Genomic DNA, 21,686 nt, shown 5'->3' with positions numbered 1-21,686 from the left:
CATTTTGTCCTCAAATCTGATGTGTTACAACAGGGCTCCAGGCCTCGAGGTCCGGTGTCCTGCATGTTTTAGATATCATCCTGTGTCAACACACCTGAATCAAGTGATTAGTTCATTACCAGGCCTCTGGAGATTGTCAAGACATGTTGAGGAGGTCATTTAGCCATTTAAATCAGCTGTGTTGGATCAAGGACACATCTAAAACCTGCAGGATCCCGGCCCTCGAGGCCTGGAGTTCCCCACCCCTGTGTTAGAAGCAGGAAAAGTGTGTGGGCTGGAGCACTGTGTCAGAGCATCTTCAAAACTGCAGCTCTTGTGGGGTGTTCTTGGTCTGCAGGGGTCAGAATCTATCAAAAGTGGTCAGCGGTAACCAGCAAAAAGTAAACAGCCCGGGTATTCTGATCCAACAGGCAAGCTGCTGTAGCTCAAATTACCAAGCAGGTTAATGCTGGTTCTGATAGGTGGAGCGTCAGCACAATGCATCACTTTTTTGTTGCATATGGAGCTAAATAGCCACAGACCAGTCAGGGTGAATATGCTGACCCTTGTCCACCGCCAAAAGCACCAACAGTGGAAACGTGAGCATCAGAACTGGAGCATGGAGCAAAAGAAGAAGGTCGCCTGGTCTGATGAATCACTTTCTTTTACATCACGTGGATGGCTGGGTGCATGCACATCGCTTACTTGGAGAAGACCTTGCACCAGGATGCACAGTAGGAAGAAGGCAGGCTTGGGGCATGCAGAGATTACTTATATCTGTGCAGTGACCAAGGGAAACCAAGGGGTGTCCAAGCCAATATTAGTCCTGATCAATATTTATGAGCTGTTTGTGCCTTTTGGAGCATTTTGATGGAATTAAAACACACTGAGTCTTTTACTTAGCACTTATAAGCTAATATGATTGTGAGTGTATTAAACTGATATAATATATGGATACATTTTAGTAAAAAGTGTTAATATTAGGTAAAGTTAACTCATAACACACTACTGCACCCTCTCAGCCACCTATGGCTCACATATGTAAGCACATAGGACTCAAATTATGAGCACAAACTGTGTAATATTTGTCTTTTTAACTTTGTAAGAGTTACAAAGACAATTAAGACCTCTATGAATACAAAATTAAGAGGGATGGATGTATTAACTGGGCTGGATGAAGCAGAGCCACTCAGGCTTGCTGCTAGTCAGTGGGGTTTTTTTCTTTCCATGCATCAAGTGCCATCTTTGACTTTGGTTTCCACTTCTTTTAAGTACCTACAATCCCACCAAAGCAATTACAGCAGTGAAAGAGGAGCAGCGATGCATCTTCTTTACATATGGTCTATGAGTACGAGCAGTAAAGTAATTTAAGGAAGTTGCTTTCCAGTGTTCCATAAAACATAAGTTTATAAAACTTCAAACTCTGCTGATGATAATTTATTGATGACAAAACTCAGCATGTGTCTCCTTTAAGTGTGGCCGAGCATCTGATGTAAAGTCAGAGAGGGGTGTTTGTGCTCATATGTGAGACAGCATGATTGAGCAGGTGGAGGCGTTCACTGCTTCCTTTCTTTCTCTTTTCTTTGGGGGTATCCAGTATTGATGCACGATGCACGCAGTCACCCTCATGTAGGAGGCGCAGCAGGCCGAGCTGCCATTCAAATTACACCCAGAATAGACAAGTGTTTGCAGAGGGCCTCCCTGAAGGCATATTTCTATTAATCATGACCTGCCTCGTCCACGATTTCCTGTTGACAACAGAAAGATCACAGTGATGAGTAAGAGCAGCTCATGTCATCGGCAACAAAATATATTTATCCTTGAACTGGTTCCCAGAACACTGTCACTTTGTGTTATTTACTTTCTATCTTCAATAAAGAATGTGAGGGTCTCTAACTTCTTTTTGAAAGTCTCATTGATTTTACCCTCTGACAGCGGTCTCAACAGAGAGGAGTGCTGCAGTTACAGTGCTGCAGACATTTACTGTAGTAGCACGAACTGGGCAAAACCTGGATCAGTGTCAGTACAAAGGAGGTGAGTGAAAAAGCAGAATGCTGATCCTCAAGAAGAAGAAGGTCCCGTGTGTCTCAGAAGCACTTTCCTTTTATTTAAATGAGTCCAGCTGTCTACACAGACATCATACAAGCTTCTCACACTCACGAGACAAATCTATCTTTTTATTTGTGTTCAGTATCACAAACCATAAATTTCAATCTTAGAAATGTGAAGCTTCAGTAATCCTGTTACTCTTGTTCTCGTTCTCTTTTCTAGGTTTTTCTTTTCATTTGTAGTAAAACCAAAAAAACCTTCCATCAACATGTCGAGGATTGTTTCTGACTCATGGTGCCGAACAGCGTTCACACCATCATTAGCCTCTCTAGTATCAAAAAGTTCTACAAAAAAGAAATAACAATAATTTAGTCCATTGCCTGTTCCAAGCAGTCTTCTTGGCCTTCAGCATGATGCTCATTGTTTGAGTTCTCCCTGTTTGTCCTGTTCTGAACACTACAGAGATGATCCCCGAACACAGACCTAAACCTTCCTGTACAGACCCTGGCTTCCTGGGGTGAAGACAGCTGATGCCAACAGGCTGAACAAACTGATTAGAAAGGCTGGTTCTGTCCTGGGTGTCAGACTTGAGAACCTGGAGGAGGTGTCTGAGAGGAGAATGCTAAAAAAGCTTCTTTCTATCATGGACAATCCCTCCCACCCCATGCACGCCCCCATGATGGACCATTGGAGCAAACGCAGCAAAAGACTCATTGCCCCGAAATGCAGAACTGACCGCCACAGGAAATCCTTTGTACCGGTGGCAATAAGACTGTTTAACTCTTCCTCACTCTGTAGGTGATTCTCCTGAGACTATTACCTATGTTATTCTGTTCCCTCCCAGTCCGTGCAATATTACCCAAGAGTACTTATTGAATATTTGTTTCATCCCCCCATCATACGCTGCTACTCCCTTTATTCTATTGCACAATACTTTGTCACTTTCTAGAACCGCCTGCACTGATAGTTATTTATTCACCAGGATATAGTTATGTATATTACTTTGTTAGAGTTATCCGATACTATGTCTTGCACTATCCTACTGTATATTACTGTACACTATTCTTATTGTATATATTGTATATCTTATATCTATTTCATCTGTTCCTCTGTCTCTCCTGCTGCTTTGAGCATGTACATGACAAAAGAATTTCCCTCGGGATAAATAAAGTTGTTCTTATTCTTATTCTTATTCTTATTCTTGCCCTTTCCTCATTGTTTCAGTGGAAAGACCCTTGTTCCATAATGTTCTTGGGTCAAATTTAATATTAATCTCCCCCCCCCCCCCTTTTTTTTTTTTTTGAATTACAATTGTCTTTGACTTTCATGTCTTAGGATCACAGCGCAGCCACTCCTCTGTCCCCCTGCTGCTCAGTCTCAGGCTGAGATCCATTCCAGATTTCGGCAGAGTGATCAATAATTTGTGTTCTGCTTGTGGCTCCCTCAGTCAGTGTGACACAATGCCTCCTTTATAGACAAGAACAGTGAGTTGGAGTGGCTGTTGCTGCACTGTGCCGTTAGTCTGCAGACCAGATGTGATGGAAAATCTTGTAATTAGCTCCAAAAAAGAAAAAAAATCAATTATCCAGAGACAAAAAAGGATATTTATTTAAATTCTTTAATTTAAAAAAAAAACTGCAATTAAGCAGCTAATCAATTCTGTCCAAGAAACATAAAGTGGTATGATAACTAATTGTAATCTAAAGGTATTTTGCATATTTTCTGTCCTGATATACAGATTTGTTTTCTTATCAAAGTGACAAAGGATGATTTGGTGCTTGCTGCTGTGTCCAGGGTCTGCCTCCACTGTTGTGTCTTCATCAGACAGACCATTTTGTGCAGTAATTAATTCTCCTCATCCTCAACCTTTCTGTCATGTGGTGTGATCCAGGGATCAGCTCTTCAGTCCTGTTTTATTCTCTACCTACTTAAATGCATTCGTTGATGAGATAATCCACAAATCCAGTGTTATTTCATCTGCGATAATATGTTTACTATGATATCTATTATGTATTTGCTGTCATGTCGGTGAAATACAAAATACTTAAAGTACTTGAAACCTGATGTCATCAGTCACGTCTTTGAAACAGCCAAAAATAATCTCAGCCTCCATCTGTTAGCTTTAAATGCTGCCTTCTATAACTCTGTGTGTTTTTGTTTGTTTTTTGTTTTTATTTCACATAGAAAACTGCATAAAATTGGGTATTAGTTTTAACAAGCACTGAAAAGTAACAACTTGACTAACTGTTGCTTAACCAACGGCACAAACAAACAAAGACTTCAGAGAAGCATTTCCAACCTGCAAACATCAGACTTGTCAGCCATTTCTTAGCGAATATGCAATGAACATTGACAGCTAGCATGTACACTAAACAGGTAAGTATGCAGCTAGTACACCAAGCAGGTAAGTATACTGTAAGCACTGAGAGCAGGTATGTTATCAGTCTCTGATCTGGGCTCACAGCAACTCAAGGTCAGTTTCCAGAAGCTGCAGGTTTGACGCTTCATGAGGGGATTAACAGAATTCTCACTGTCTCTGCTTCTATTCGCAGGATTAGTGGTGACAGCAAGTGAGGTGAGAGTGAGCAAGAAGGTAAACAGGCAGGTTTGCTTTCCTCTGAGTTGAGGAGATGCCCGGTGAATAAGTGCAACACAGACTTGACTCCAACAAAGTGATGCAAAGCAAAAGACTGAGCAAAGTGAGCAGGTTAACAGTCAGGCAAGCAGTCCTCAGGGCCCAGGTTAAAGACCGCACTTATTTCAGATGGAGGACAGATGCCATTGCATGCATGTATATATATGCCCATGCCACACACCCCGGTGGAAGGTTAATAGTCATCCACACCCACAATTACACAGACTGGGGACAGAGAGAGCAGCGAGAGAGCGAGGAAAGGCAGGTGTTACCCCTGGAGGACAGGAGGGGCCTGTCATACCTGTAAGTCAATCACAGATGATTCTGGATATTGGAGGGTGAAAATAGTACATCATTAACCAAATCAACAAAAAAAATGAACCAATAACAACGTGTATTTACTGAGCATCAACCTTCAGTAAATTCACTTTGGAGGAAAGTACATGTTTGATGCTAAACTCAGGAGGATTTCTGTATGTTTATTTAAGGTCCTGCAGCTCTGCCAGTCATTTTTATTCATCACCCTCAGTGCACAGTTGATAAATTCAGATATGCTGAGATATGTGATATCGAAGATAATACTTCTTTTGATGCAAAGTAACAAAAAATATACAGCATTATTGTGGCTGTTGTTATTACTTCTATGAAAGGTGTTACTGTGCCTGTAGTCCCATCCTTTACTTTATTTAATAATGTTCATACTGAACCTGTCAGGATCTACGATGGCAGATTGTGAGGAAAGAGTTTGACGACCCAAATGGAGACACTTGAAAACGGGAGTGGGCTTAAACAAAAGACGAGCAGTTTATTAAAGACTGAACAAAAATACAAGCAAGAGGACATGGACATGGAACCCTGGAACATGACTAGAGAACATGTGGCAACACACCTGGGATGAACAGACATAACAATGCAGAGGAAGTAAAACTAAACAGAGAGAGACTGTCAAAATAAAACAAGAAACAGACACAGTCTACGACATGCGGCTTGAGGAAGGAAGGGATCCGGGAGGAAGGAACACACACAGGAAGAAGACGGGCTGGGGACACAAAGGGAGGAGACACAAAGAGGGAAACATGGAAACATGGGAGGAGAGACACGGAGGAGGCGAGAGAGGGAGTGAGACCAAACACGGACACGACTGGTGACACATACGCAGAGGACATGACAGACTCTCACAGGAGACGCAGGGATGAGACAGAGACAAGAAAACATGAACCAGAGATACAAATAAACTTAGAGGCATAAAAGCAGGAAACTCAAGGCTAAACAGTAAAAACTTGAATTTAAAACATCTTCATAAAGCAATGAATACAAAATAACTCAAAACAGAGGAGCAAAATTCAATCCTAAAACATTCTGATAAAGCAAAGCATCAAAAACCAAAAGGAAAACTCAAAAAGCTGAATCGAAGACCCCACACCATAACAGAACCAGTTGGACACACTGGAACTCCTCATGCACACATACAGGTACATGGTTTAACGTGGTCACAGACAACAATGAGCATGCTCAAGTCCATCCGTCTATGTGCCCGCCATTGTGCTTGTGAGAGTTTCATAGTGTGTGAGGCAAGGCGTGTTAGCACCCAAACACAGAGAGGTGAGTCCAAAAACAGCTCTATTGCTGAGCTCTCCCCAAAACACAAAAAACTCAGATTCAATTGAAACCAGGAACTAACTCAGCTCAACAAACACAAACTGCACACAGCTAGATGCGCACACACACACACACACACACACACACACACACACACACACACACACACACAGTGTTTCAGCTTCAGAGCTGAACACGTGAATCTTTTCTCCTGCAGGCGTGTCCTTATTTCTCCCTCTACTCTTTCAACTGTTACTTTATGTCAGAGGTCAAAGTCAACTAGAGAACAGTTAAGGACACAAAGCTGTCAGAAGCCAGATCCATCAAAGGGCCTTTCATAAGGACCTCGACTTCAGATTCTGCTCTTTTCTGAAGGGCGCCTGTCTGTTTGGGATCAAGCAACACCTCGCAGTTCACACAGTGGTAACTATGTGAAGACACCTATATCACAACAATAGCGTCTGCATTTGCAATCAAAGTGTCCACATAGCAAAACAGTGTGTTAACTGTTCAATACCATATGCTTCACCTTTTTTTTCTACTGCCAGAGTCAATGCCAAATGCTGGCAGGATTCTCTAGTGGAAATATGAAAGCATGTGAACAATGCACTACCTTCAAATGACTGAACATCTGAACATATCAGCCACGCTTGAAAGTTCATGTAATCTTACCAGGACGGCCTTGCTAAAATTGAGTCATCCTTTGATCACAGCACCAGTCTGAATGCATGCCATCACATTACCAGCAGGGAACAAGATGTCTCTCAACTGCATCTTGAGGTGCTCAGCACACTAACAGGCATCATTTATGGAGAATGAACAACAATAACATGAGCTAAACCTTTGGCTTGACACAACTGCTTTTAGCTATTTTTTACAAGGTCAAGATATCCAGATGCTTTTCATGCAAGTTCTTTGCAGAAGTTTCTGGAATTAACCAATAAAAATGGCTGAAATCTATTATATCATCACACAGCTGCTATTTTCAGTAATCCTGTAACGTCCCGTTGTACCTGTGCTCCGATACTTCAGGAAGGCGATTCCTAAACTTCATTTTCAAAATTTATGTTTCTTTCAGTTGTTAAATATGACGACAGGTGCTATTTTTAAACTTAAATTAACTTAAACTACATACAGGATATGCTCCTCTAATTATATAATTGAGTATATAAACTTACACAACTAAAAGAAATCTGACCATGTATTTTATGTCACTTAATATCCACTTAAAAGTCAATACATGAAATTTATGTAGCTTGTGATGCCAAATTTAAGTTTTAGTTCCTGTATTAATTTCTTTGTTAATCTGCTGATTAATTCTAATACTTGTGGCATTGTTAGAGATTATTATGGAGAATAGTTGCTGCTTTGATTTTGTCATCATCCTGTTTGTGTTTCTCTCGTGTCTCTGCTGTCATCTTCAGTGTCATTCTTTTGTTCGTTTCTTTTTAACTTTGAAGGGTTACTTTTGCTCTGTGACTCGTGGTAGTTTGATGTCCTGTTTTTCTATATTATTGTATGCCCTGTCCTCATTATTTGTACCTGACATTTATTTTTTTGCCTGTCCTTTATTCCTATCTGTGTTCTGTTGTGTAATCAGTCCCCAGTGTGTAAACACAGCCATGTTTTTCACTTTGTCTTCTGTCAAGATATCCGTTTCCACTCCTTTTTTCTCTGTTGCTTTCCTGCTTCCTGTGCCTCGCACTTTCTGTTTCTTGATATGAGTTTTTTGCCTTTTAGCCAATAAAGTTTTCTTATGTCAGTATTTCGGTGCTTCTACCTCTTGTGTCTTGGTCCTTTTCTCAGACACGGCAGACAAATATCACTACTGATGAGCTTTTTTTAGAACTTGGTGGGAGCAGGTAGCATTTATTTCTTCTGTTTGAATCTTACAGAGTTTGAATCTTGCACATTGTGAAGTGTGACAGGTTTAGTGTTTAGTGTGTTGTTATAGACAGATTTGAGTTATGAGTGGAAGTGTTCCCCTCTGACAGGTAATAGTCTCAATGCATTTGTTCATGTAACCTTTCTATACCAGTGAGGAGCCGTAGAGGAAAAACTACCAAGTACTTCTTCAGTTCACATATATGAAGGAATCAGCTTATGTACTGTCAGAGGGCTCTGTGATAAAATCTCCTCTGCTTTAATAGAAAATATTCATTCTAATTTTCATATTAATTAAACAACTAGTATTTAGGAAGCAGACATCTAAACCAAGGACATATGATGACATGAAATCAATCAGAGTTAGTTAATGATAAATTTGATTTTTAATTGATCTTAGTGAAAATCAAGCATAGAAATAGTTCAGGTAGACAACAAGTCACGCTCAGCTGCACTCCAGTAGATTTATTTTAGCGTCAGCCAACGTCAGCTGATACTCTTCTTTATCCAATTATCAAATCTCATACAGGAAGTGATATTTAATCAACTTTAGTTTGTCTGCAGTTGCTGTTCATCTGTAAGCCACTGTGGAACCCACTCTGCCAGGTTGTTGTATTTGCCTTATTGATATTATATTCATTTTCATTAATACCTGCGCTGTGCTGTGTCCCTGTGTCCTACTTCTGATCTCTCTGAAAGTCCACATGTGGACACAGAAAGGTGGCAGATTCCATATATGCATATAGAATGATGGGTAGATTGGTCATTTAAATTACTGCTGGTTTGGGTGGAATCTTAATGTCTTCACATTGTTGTTCCAGATGATTCAAGATTTTTATTGGTCACATGCATAGTTATACAAGTATAACACGCAGTGAAATGTAACCTGACACACTCCTTGACTTGTGCAAAAGGGGGAGAAAGGAAGATCATTAAATATTGTATACATTAGGTGAATGTGCAGCATTGTATGCAGCAAGCAGGTGAATTCTGTACTTTAGGTGAATTAAATAAGAATAGACAATCTGAACATATTTAAAATTAAAAATTAAAAAAATAAAGAATTTGAAATGTAGATTGTGCCGATGGGTTTAGAGTGTCGGTCACTTATGGATGCTGTGAGAGGGTGTTTTGTGTGTGTGTGTGGGGGGGGGGGGGTCATGTTATGGTTGTTGCCAGGATGGGACGGGTCCTTCAGTATCTGCGCTGCTCTAGTCCGGCATCTCCTGGTGTAGGTGTCCTGAAGCAGGGGGAGAGCGGATCACTCTCTGAAGAGCTTTTTGGTCCTTAACACAGCTGTTCCCAAACCAGGATGTGATGTTCTGTGTGAGGATGCTCTCCACAGCACCTGCATAGAAAGTCCTGAGGATCTCTGGAGAGGCCCTGAACTTCCTCAGTTGTCGTAGGTGGTACAGTCGCTGCCTAGCCTTTTTGGTCTGGACCTGAATGTGGGCAGACCATGTCAGGTCTGAGGAGATGTGGACACCGAGATACTTGAAGGACTGCACCCTCTCCACTGGAGCTCCATTGATGATAATGGCCTTGTAGTCTCTGTGCTGACTCCTTCTGAAGTCCACCACCAGCTCCTTGGTCTTGCCAACGTTCAGCTGGAGATGGTTGTCCTGGCACTATGATGCCAGATTCTTCACTTCATCCATGTAGGCCGCCTCATCGTTGTTGGAGATGGCGCTCAACACCACTCTGTCGTCAGCAAACTTCACTATAGTGTTGGAGCCGTGGGTGGCCACACAGTCTGAAGTGTAGAGGGAGTAGAGCAGTGGCGAGAGGACATCCCTGTGGTGCTCCTGTGTTGATGGTGATGCTGTTAGAGACGCATCTACCCACCCTCACCACCTGAGTTCTGCCAGTGAGGAAGTCCAACACCCACGCACACAGACGGCTGTTGAGTCCCAGATCCCTCAGCTTTGTGAACAGTCTGCTGTTTGTTGATTACAGTTCAGTGTTTAACACAATAGTACCCAGCAGTCTCACATAGTTACCCTGTTTCTTGTCCACGTGGCTGAGGGTGGTGTGCAGGACGTGGGCGATGGCGTCCTCTGTGGATCTACTAAAAAGGTACATAGTCTGAGCGGAGTGGTCAGGAAGGCGTCTGGACCCGGCCGCGCCATCTTATGATGATCGAGATTTATCAGTATTCGTTTATGCACCGCTGTCTTAAGTTCTGCCACAGCATTTCAGACTGTCTGAAGCTGTGCTGTCGTCTTCGTTTTCAAGAACATGAGAGCACGGCAGAAGGTTGTCTCCTGATAATGCTTCCAAACAAGCCTTGCATCTTCAGTCTTTTTCTCGTTGGACTGTCATTCATGAACTTTACAGGCCTCGATCAGCATGTTAAATGTTAGAGTCTGAGATGTAGCTGTAAGGTTTGGAGGGTTGCTTTATTGTTTTTTTTTTATTTCTCTGACTGCTGTGTTTGACTTTGGAGTAAATTTGTTGGAACAACCACGCCCGGAAAGATTGCAGCGTTGTGTTAACACCTTACTGCTACTTGTCTTGTTAATTTCAATGATTTCAAGTAAAAGTATACTTAGTTTTTTTTGTTTAACTGCACAGACCCCTGTGAAAAACATCACTGTACATATAATATCTCTTTGTGGCCAACCAAATGTCATGTTTCAGCTCATGTTAACGAACAGGATCATTTTCATCTGACATTCAGTTAAAATAAAACAGAATTGAAATGCACTTTGTTCTGCTTTGCTCTTTGTGTTATTAGAACAAAAGGAGGTTCAGTAATAGGAAAGGAAACAAAAAACATGGAAATTATGAAAACACTTCTGCTGTAAGTATTTGAACAATCTCTTGTCAATAGAAGAAAAACATATCAGCTGTGATTGTTAATGTTTTCTATTCATGTGTCGTGTAATCCCAGTGAAATGGAACATTTCAATGAAAGGATATGAAAACAAACAATTCAAATTCAATTCTTGAAATAGCATGATTGACAAAAAGGCTTGTGTACCAATTACTTGTGACTTTTCCAGCTGTCCCGAGATGTCACCGCTCATCACATTTCTGATCATGTAATATATTTTGGATTGAACCGCTTTGGAAATGCAATTTGTGTGCTCTTTTCATCAGCACTTGCCTTATCTGAGCTGCTGTCTGAAAGCAAGGAAAACAACAAAACAAGAAAAGAAAAAAGTCTTATTAAACACATTTATAATAGCATTCAGGAAGGATAACTGTACGTTCCGACTATTTACATCCACTGTGCTCTCTACATGCATGATTACACTGACTCAACACACTAATCTGAGCACAGAGAGACGTCATGAGGACTCTTTTTATTTATTCTTCGGTTTTTCCATATCTGAGCTTTTTTAAAAACCTACATTATCGGAAAAATATTTTTACAGATATTCAGGATCCACTGAAACAGGCTGAGGTTGTTTTGCCCTTTGATGCCTTTGATAGTTTCAGTGTGATTATTTGTTATTATTTGCACATTTGAACTCGTGTAGAATACAAAGTTGATTTGTTTTTTATAAAGAAATGAGCAGTCTAAATGTACAATATTAGTATTTATTTTAATAGGGAAAATAGTGAAAGATAAATTTTCAGTAAAACAATCAACCAATAAGCCAAAAAAAAGCATTTGTGACACTTTATGCTATTCCGGTTTGAATTCCTGCTGTGCCTGTAAAGTACCCCTACTCGTGAAGGCCCATCATCAGGCTCGTGTGAAGTTTGCCCATTAACAGCTAAAGGATTCAGGTAGTTGAATGAGGCCAGAACTGAGCTGTTTGGAATCAAACAAATGACTTGAAGTGTTGAGTGAAAAGAATGCTGACTATGACCCCAAGACCACGATCCTTAATGTCAAACATTTCTGTGGAAGTCAAAAGAACAGCAAGACTAAAAGATGGCAAAAATTGAGTAAGAATTGAGTGAAAGCAAGGCACAAGGAGCAGCACAATAAGATTGACTGTGGACCTTAATGTTAACCCTACACCACCAACAGAAAACCTAGAAAGAGCCAACGTCTTGGTCAAGCAACCTAGAAACCTTAAGGATTTGGAGATGAACTCCAAAGAGAAGTGGTCAAAAATCCCCCTGAGCACGCCACTGCAACCCCCTCTGGCCTCTGCTCTGTGGCTGCTGGGTGACCTCTCGTTTGGGGCTCTACTCAGCTCTTCCCAGGAGGGTGGCACGGTTCCCCCCCTTTGGTGGTCCTCCTTGGGTCCTTGTACTCTGGGGCCTCTGGATGTCTGGGGCCTGGATCTCCTCCATACCTGCTTCATGCCCTGGGGGACGGGGCTATGGCTCCCCACACTCCCTAGCAGATCATTACATGGAGAAACCTTTGGAATACAAGCGTGCTTATCCACACAGGTGTACACACGGGTGTTCACAGACACAAACTACACCTTTCTTGGCTGCTACCTCAAAGCACATTGTGCGCTGTCTATCTTGCGTGCTGCACAATAACATTTAATATTTAGTATCTACTGTTATCTACTGCTAGCTAGTTTATTGTGATGGTGCTGTATTTATTATGCTGCTGTTTTTTGTTTGTTTGTTTTCTCTTCTGTTTTTTTTTTCTCCATACAGGTGATCCAGGTGTTTTGTTTGTTTTCTCTTTCTTTCGTCTCCCCTTTCTCACCATCTCTTCTCCCCTCTATTTTTCTTTCTCTCCCCCTCTTTCTTTCATTCCTTCTCCCTGTCCTATCCCCCAGTCATGTCTGTCCCGACTGTAACAACCGAAAATAAAATAAATACATAATTATAATAAAGGTCAATCAAATGGACCAATATGGCAAGGCCATGATGATCCACTTGGTAAAGTAAATCCGCTTGGCATCTCTCTTGGCCTTAAGACAACAATTCTGATGGCTAAAGATCCAAACGGGACAGGGGAAAAAAAAAAAAAAAATCCCCCTGAGATGTGCACAAATCTAGTCTTCAACAAACATCTGAATAAAGGTGGGCGGATCGATCCAAATATCGATTGTATCGTTAGCGATGCTGGTATCGGATCAATAATCGTAGCACAGTAAGATCAATACTTTGTTTAAAAACGTTAGGTTCAGTATGTAGCCCACTTGTGTTGAATTAATTACCACAAAGATGACTGAAGTGTGTACAAAATGTGCAGTTTGATGATGATTCATCTCATAAATGAAAGACTGCTCCCCCCAAAATAAACTGTATATTTCAGGCAGCACTGTCCCTGCATCTACTTGGTACTGGATCAATACCAAAATTTGCAATATCGCACAGCAATACAACTAAAAGCTGTGCTTATAAGTAACTTCTAATGAAGCACGTTCCAAAGGGATCAAGTACTAAGTTCCCCACTAAAATGCTAAATTGAATAATTTATTCTTTACTATTAAAATAAAATAAATAAACTTCTCAATTCACTGTAACTGGTTAAAACTGTGAAATCAATATATCACTGCTGATCGTTTTGTTATTGTTGTAGAGGAGCATATTAAGGACGCTGTCCTCGGTGCATTTGTTTTTTGTCTCAGAGGCACTCAAGTCATCATGTTTTGTCTGATTGGTAGTGAGCACCTACATAGGAAATGTGGAGAGAAATATATTTCCTTCACAAGTTTTGCTCTTTTAGTTTATATAAACAGAATTCTGGGGTCTCTGCCTTCATCTTCCCTCTGTTCAGGTTGTCTTTGTTGTTGCTAACACTCTCCTTCCCATCCACTTCTATGCTTCTATCCTCACATCTTTGTCCTTTCAACTCTTGTTTCCAGTGTTTGGCCGATCTCACTTCCTGTGCTTATATTTTCTCACTTCTGGTGCTCATCATTGTCTTCATTTGTTGTCATTTTCTTTGTGTTTCCTTCCTCTTTTCTCAGTAAATTAGACGATACTTCACCAAAGAGATATGAATCCAAGTCTGTTTTCATTGCTTTGCTTGTTCTCGCTCATTTTTACATTTTTGGCTAGAGTCGTGAAAAAAACTGCTTGCTTTGGGTAAAATACAAAAGTTCACTGTGATAATTATGCAAACAGCTGCTCGGTTACTTTCTCTTTATCAATAATGAGTTTGAATGATATTGAACCTACTGCTAGCTACAGCAGGCTACATACTAGCCACAAAATGGGCTAACATTTGAAGTGGGTGTCTTTTCATCTCTCATCCATCTCTTCTTTCATCTCATTGTTCTTTTTTCCTTTTCTCCTGACTTTTGAGCTCTTCTCGTGTCATTCACCCTTTCTCCTCTTGTTCTTATGCTACTTTTTCTTCACAGTTCCCTTTATTTTCTCTGCAGCCATCTCCGTGTTTCTTCCTGTTTTTCCTCTGTTCCCTTCATCATGTGTTTCCTCTCCTCTACCTCTAAAACCCTACCACTGCTTCCTCCTCTCCTTTGATGTTTTTGGAGTCTGTGTGTGTGTGTGTGTGTGTGTGTGTGTGTGTGTGTGTGTGTGTGTGTGTGTGTGAATGGCAGACAGGAGCATCAGTATTCCTCACAGTGCTTCTCCTCCTTTGATAGCCCACCCCCTTTTCTTGACTGCCCAGCGGAAGTTCGACTCTTTATGTGTGTGTGTGTGTGTGTGTGTGTGTGTGTGTGTGTGTGTGTGTGTGTGTGTGTGTGTGTGTCAGTAGTAAGTCTGCATAGTGGGACATTAGTAGTCATCCACCATCTTCTCTTCCTGTCCGTCTTTGCTTCGTCTCCTACTTCTCATTTTTTCGCTCGTTTCACTCCTAAACATGCAACTCACTGCTCCCTCGCTCTTTCTTTCAATTTCTCTCTCACTCTCTCTCTCTCTCTCTCACACACACACACACACACACACACAGAAACACACAACAGGCGTCCTCTCACTTTCTGCGTTTCTATTCGAGAACTGAATTGTGTCATAGCTCGATCTGCTGCAAATTATCCAATATGAAATGAAAGGAGCTGCATAAAAGTTTAAAGAGTCGATGCAATTTTCTCCTGTTCTTTAGAAAAAAATTACTTGGAGCAAAACTTACTTTTCCAATAAGGGATTTACGTCAAGAGAAAATATGGGACTGCATCTGCAGCATATGTAACAGGCTCTGTTATACTGGGCCTTAAACTGATTACTAACCTGTAAAACAGAACAAATAACGAGCACGCTGGTCATCTGGTTGGTGTTGCCAGAATTTACTTGATAAGCACAAGCAAGATGCACCTTTTTTCTTTTTTCTTGCTAAATTTAAGTCTTTGTTATCTATATTTTCTGCATGAAAAAAGAAAGACAGGACAGAGGCACTAATCATGGCAGTACAGGAACAAGCTCTGAGCACATGATCCATAGAGGCTGTGGTCTATCACACCAGGCAAGACCCCAGGTGCAGGCTGTGTAAAGATGCCCCTGAGACAATCCAGCACATAACAGCAGGGTGCAAGATGCTAGCAGGCAAGGCATACATGGAGCGCCATAACCAAGTGGCCGGCATAGTGTACAGAAACATCTGTGCCGAATATGGCCTGGAAGTTCCGAGGTCAAAATGGAAGACGCTCCCAAGGGTGGTGGAGAATGACCTAGCTAAGATTCTGTGGGACTTCCAGGTACAGGCGGACAAAATGGTGGTGGCTAACCAACCGGGCATAGTGGTGGTAGACAAACAGAGGAAGACGGCCATAATGATAGACGCAGCGATACCAAATGACAGCAACATCAGGAAGAAGAAACACGAGAAGCTGGAAAAGGCTCAGAGAAGAGGTTGAGAAGATGTGGAGGGTGAAGGTAACAGTGGTCCCCGTGGTAATCGGAGCACTCGATGCAGTGACTCCCAAACTAGGCGAGTGGCTCCAGCAGATCAAAGCTTCCTTTTGTTTCCAAAATTTTGGAAAAAGTAGTGTCTTCACAGCTGCAGACTTTTTTAAAGAGTCAAAACATTTTTGAGGTATTTCAATCAGGTTTTAAAGCACTTCACAGCACAGAGACTGCACTTTTGAGAGTTTTTAACGATATCTTACTAACTGCTGACTCTGGGAACTCTGTCTTACTTGTGCTTTTGGATCTCACAGCAGCTTTTGATACAGTAGATCACAACATTTTGATTTCTCGCCTAGAACATCATGTCGAAATTAGAGGCACTGCCTTGGAGTGGTTCAAGTCATACCTGCCTGACAGAAGTTTCTCTGTCTCACTTGGTAAATTTGATTCATCTTCCGCCCCCCTCCCATGTGGTGTACCTCAAGGATCCATCCTTGGGCCCCTTCTTTTTAGCATTTATTTACTTCCCTTTGGCCATATTGTTAAAAAACAAAGTTCCATTTCGTTTTTATGCGGATGACTGTCAAATTTATTTACCCCTGAAACACAATGACCCTAACCCCCTCAGGCCTATTTTAGAATGTCTTAAAGATATCAGAGCATGGCTGGCTCTGAATGTTTTAAATTTTAATGAAAGGAAGACTGGGGTCATTATATTTGGGCCGAGTGGCCCTGGTGTCCCACCATCTGACTTGGGTCCTCTCACTTCCTGTGTCAAACCAATTGTCACCAACCTTGGAGTAAAAGTTGACACAGCTCTTAAAATGGACAAACAGGTAAATACAGCGGTGAGGAAAAGCTTTTTTCAGCTGAGGCAGCTTTCTAAAGTAAAACCTTTTATGGACTTGGAGAGAGTTTTACACGCATTTGTGACCACTCACCTTGATTATTATAATGCACTTTATGTTGGTATTGGTCAGGCTTCACTATCACGCTTGCAAATGGTCCAGAATGCTGCTGCTCACCTGCTGACAGGGACACGCAAACGTGAGCACATTACCCCTGTTCTTGCCTCCTTACACTGGTTGCCTGTCCATTTTAGAATTCATTTTAAAATTTTATTGTTTGCTTTTAAAGTTTTAAATGGCCTGGCTCCTTCTTACCTGTCAGACCTTCTACACTGATACACTGCACAAAGATCTCTCAGATCAACTGACCAGTCACTCCTTGCTGTCCCCATGTTGAGACTGAAACACTGGGGGGACCGAGCTTTTGCCATTGTGGCCCCCAAATTATGGAATAAACTGCCCCTCCATATTAGGCTGGCCCCAACACTTGAAATGTTTGAATCACTTTTAAAAACACACTTTTTTTCAAAGACTTTTTAGGAGTAGTACCAGAATCAGCTTGTTGTCAGTTTTAGTCAGCTGTTGGTCACTCTTAATCTTTTTATTTTGTTAATCTTATTCATTGTATATCTTATTGTCTATTTTACTCATGTTTTAATATTTAATATATATACTGATTTATTTTTATCTTCTTTTTCATTTATGTATTTATTTTATTGTTATTTATATTGATTTCTTTGTCTGCTTAATGTATGTTTTTTAACTGCTATCTCTGCTTTATTATTGGAAAGCACTTTGTTCAACTTTATTTATATAGCACTTTAAAAACAACAAAGTTGGATTGGATTGGAGATCCCAGGAACAACATTGGAGATCACACAGTCCTAGGAACAGCTAAGATACTGTGCAGGACCCTCAAGCTCTCAGGCCTCTGGTAGAGGACCCGAGCTTGAAGGATAGACCGCCTGCATGGGCGAGCGGGGAATTATGCTCATTTGTGATGATGACACTAACGTTAGAACACTAGTTTGTGTCGCTACTGTACATGTTCTCAGTTTAAACGATAAGATGACTATATGTGCTTGGGCCTTGGGGTCATAGTTCAGGCTAATTGCTAATAAACAGATGTCTAGCTGTCAAGGCTGTATGCAGGCAGGCAGGAAAAGGACCCAATATGCAGGCTCACAGAGGTGGAACTTAAACTCAAAAACCACAGCTTTATTGCTGGCAAAAGACTAAACAAAACCTAAACTGGGACAACTAGAAACAGAGAATGAAAACAGAACACACAGGCCAGAATGAGGGATGACGCGACAACGAACAGGAACACACACAGACACTAAATAAAGGTGGGGAACAGGGCAGAGAGTAAACACTCGGGAAACACGGCTGACTAATTACAAAGACGAGATTGCAGTGCCCACGGGCCGTCACTGCAGCCCCCTCTGGCTTCTGCTCCGTGGCTGCTGGGTGACCCCTCATCTGGGATTCTCCTCAGCTCATCCCAGGAGGATGGCACGGATGCCCCTCCGATGGTCCTCCTTGGGCTCTCGCACTCTGGGGACCTCTGGATGTCTGGGGCCTGGATCTCCTCCATGCCTGCTTCATGACCTGGGGACGGGGCTATGGCTCCCCACACCCTCTAGCGGATCGTTACATGGAGAAACCTTTTGAATACAAACGCACTCATCCACACAGGTGTTCACACAGGTGTTCACTGTTCACAGACACAAACTACACCTTTCTTGGCTGCTTCCTCAAAACACATTGTGCGCTGTCAGTCCTGCGTGCTGAGAACAACATTCAGTATGTTGTACTTACTGTTATTTACACTTAGCTAGATTAATGCGATGGTGCTGTGTTTATTATGTTGCTCTCTTTCTTTGTTTTCCTCTTTTTCTTCTCTCAACAGGTGATCCAGGAGTTTTTCTTTTTAAGTGCCCTTTCTCACTGTCCCTCTTCCCCTCTCTTTTTCTTTTCCTTCCTCTCTTTCTTTCTCCCTTTCCTATCCCCCAGCCATGTCTGTCTCATCTGTAACACCTAAAAATAAAATAAAATAAAATAAAATAAAATAAAATAAAATAAAATAAATAAATAATAACAACAAAGGTCGGTCAAATGGACCAATGCAGCAAGGCCGTGATGATCCACTTGGTAAAGTAAATCTTTTGGGTATCTTTGTTGGCCTCCAGACAACAATTTTGATGGCTAAAGAACCAAACAGGACAGGCAAAAAAAAAAACAACCCAAAAAGATGAGATTGGGAGAAAACATAAAAGAAAAAGTTGACCTTCAAAGTAAAACAGGATACAGACTGGGCAAAGAACTAAACCTAAGAACTAGAATATAAAAACAGAACTTGGAACACCAGAGGTCATATGAAAAGGAGAAATCATAGAATAACAACAATAATACACAAAACACTGGGTCACCGACCCAGGACCGTGACACTATCAAAGTTTCCTTTAGCACTTGTCTATCTTTTTTGTTTTGCCTCATCAAGCACAACTAAACTGTGGATGAAAGCTTCAGCTAAAATGCAGATCTTTGCCTTTCTCCTCTCTCATTCTTTTATTAACTGAGATGTTTGGTCGTGGAAAAGGAAGAAAAAAGCAAAACAGATGAGGCAGCATCCTCAGACGGACCTGAAAGTGTTACAGGAGATTTATTCACACCACTATCCATCTCACACCGCTGTACAGTTCAATCTGTGTTTATGTGTAATTTAAAGCCGTGCTACCTCCTGCTGCTCATAAAATCCAAGCGGGTTTGAAGTCTCACCAAATATCCCACTCAGCAGTCTGAATAAAGAGGGGGGAAAAGATGAATGCTCCTGTTTGTGATAGAATAAAAAACTGGGTCATTAAAGAATGAACAAACCCAACACAAAATAGAAATAAAGAGCTCTGATTGGCTAAAAGCAAAAGATATTTGTATTGACAGATTTCCATGTTGACAGGTGTTTGCAGTGAGCGCTCGGTGAATGAGCTGTGTTTGTATTGACCAGAACAACCGCTGTTAAAGCCCAGACCATCAATCTTTTTAATCCATATCAATACCACAGAGGTGGTGCTACTCACATCCTCCATCTGCTCTGCACTTTGAACCACAGAAGCAGGAATATTGTTATTGTGGGGTTCGGCACAGAGTCACGGGCTCGGTACTTCAGCGCACTGGCTTTAAATTAAAACAGTAACGATGAGTTCAAAGGATCGACGTTCAGCTTTAATTAAATGATGTTCACAGCTGTACTGAGTGAAAAGTGAGTTATGTGGTTCCCGTTTAAAGTTCAGAGTACATACCGATTAACCTTCTCCCCACAATACAGCTTTGTCGATAGGTTTTAAAGCTCAAAGGATTTATATTAAAGGCGCAGATATGATGCCGTTTCAACTTTAATCTTGAGATTATTAAAAGCTGAAGATAAATGAATGTCACTGCTTTTCAGCTTACGTGAAAGTGTCTGATAAACCATCGCGCTCTGTTTCTACACTCGGAGGAATTGTCCTTGGCACCTTAAACATTGGACCACCACCAGTGCGTTTGGATTTTCTTTTATATTTAAGGGCTGAATCCCACCGAGGTTGGTACTTGGTGTTCCTGTTTGAATGATCCTGCAGAGGTAATCATGGCCACTCGAGACAATGCACGGAAGTCCTCCAAATTTTGTTTCAGGGGCAGCGTTCCTCTTCACAACAGTCAGTTTTTGACTGAAGCACCAAAGAGCAGATGTGGAGGTCAGTAGGCCACGAATAAGGGATGGCAAAGAATTTAAATTAAATCGACCTGTGCAGATTAAATTTTCTGCTTCTGAAATACTTTCTTCAAATGCTGTTCAGCAGTAAGATGCAAAACTGCATCACAAATGTGACATGACAGCCTCTGTGTTCCTGTAACGCTTCAGCCCTACTTTTGTTTACCCTGCCATTGTCTTAGGGGACACTGGAGAAGCTCAAAGGGACAAATATAAATGGATAAAAACGATTTTCTTTATGTACTTGTTCACATCTCTCTGTCACCAGAGTCCTGACACGGTGTATTTGTGAGGGTGGCGGTGAAGCACAGGGTGCAATAGTAGAAGAGAACGTGGTGGGTTGATGAGAACTACTTAGCCAGCGACAAAGTTTCCCAACAAGTATTAATTCATCAAAACAACTATGGAGACGTGCTGACCACATCGAGCCAGCGTAGGGGAAACACTGCTTCCTGTCACTGATGTCTCACATCCTCCCTCACCTGTCCCAAAGCTGACTTAAGTGTTCTTCCATCACCTGCTGACACACAATTCCCACGCCCACTTACACAGCCACCACTCAAACCCTCAGTATAATTACGAGTCCATTTCCCCACTATGGTTCTACTTACTGTCGGGGTTCCCGATTTATGAATCTGAGCAGATAAATTAAAAACTGTTATTTTTCCTGAACACAACAAGCTCGTGCTTTATCTTGTTAATATGTGGCTACAAAAAAAACTAAACTACACTCTGTCCTCACAATAAATCCTGTTGATATTAAATGTGCATTTAAGTTCAAAAAGTTCAAAAGTAACTAGAAATAAACACAATAAGATAAATTAAGCTAGATGAGGTTTCTTTAGCAACAAAATATCAGACCAGCTTTAGGATTACACAACCAAAGTAGCACAGTATAATAGGAAACATTCACTACACTACATTCTGGAAACTTTTCTCATGAATTTATGAATTGTGTTCAAAGTCTGTATTAAAAGAGGTATGACACAGCGGTGGATTATATATGTATACTTTTAGGTGTTGTTTGTGTGTGTGTGTGTTTTTTTTTAAGTAGCACGTCAAAATTGTCTTTCAAAAATACACATCTTCATGTATCTCTGCTTTAATCTCATGTGTTTATCTGTTGTACTTTAAGTATGGACCAACAGGTTTTGTGTTTTGATTTCATTTCTATGATAGCAGTGAGCATATGAAGGCTGAATATTTGATTCAGTGCACGTAGAGGATACAATATTTGCTTGCTTGCCTTTGTGAACGATAG

This window comes from Pelmatolapia mariae, linkage group LG14 (assembly GCF_036321145.2).
Source record: "Pelmatolapia mariae isolate MD_Pm_ZW linkage group LG14, Pm_UMD_F_2, whole genome shotgun sequence".
Classification (NCBI taxonomy): Eukaryota; Metazoa; Chordata; class Actinopteri; order Cichliformes; family Cichlidae; genus Pelmatolapia; species Pelmatolapia mariae.
Note: the sequence above shows the minus strand (reverse complement) of the source record.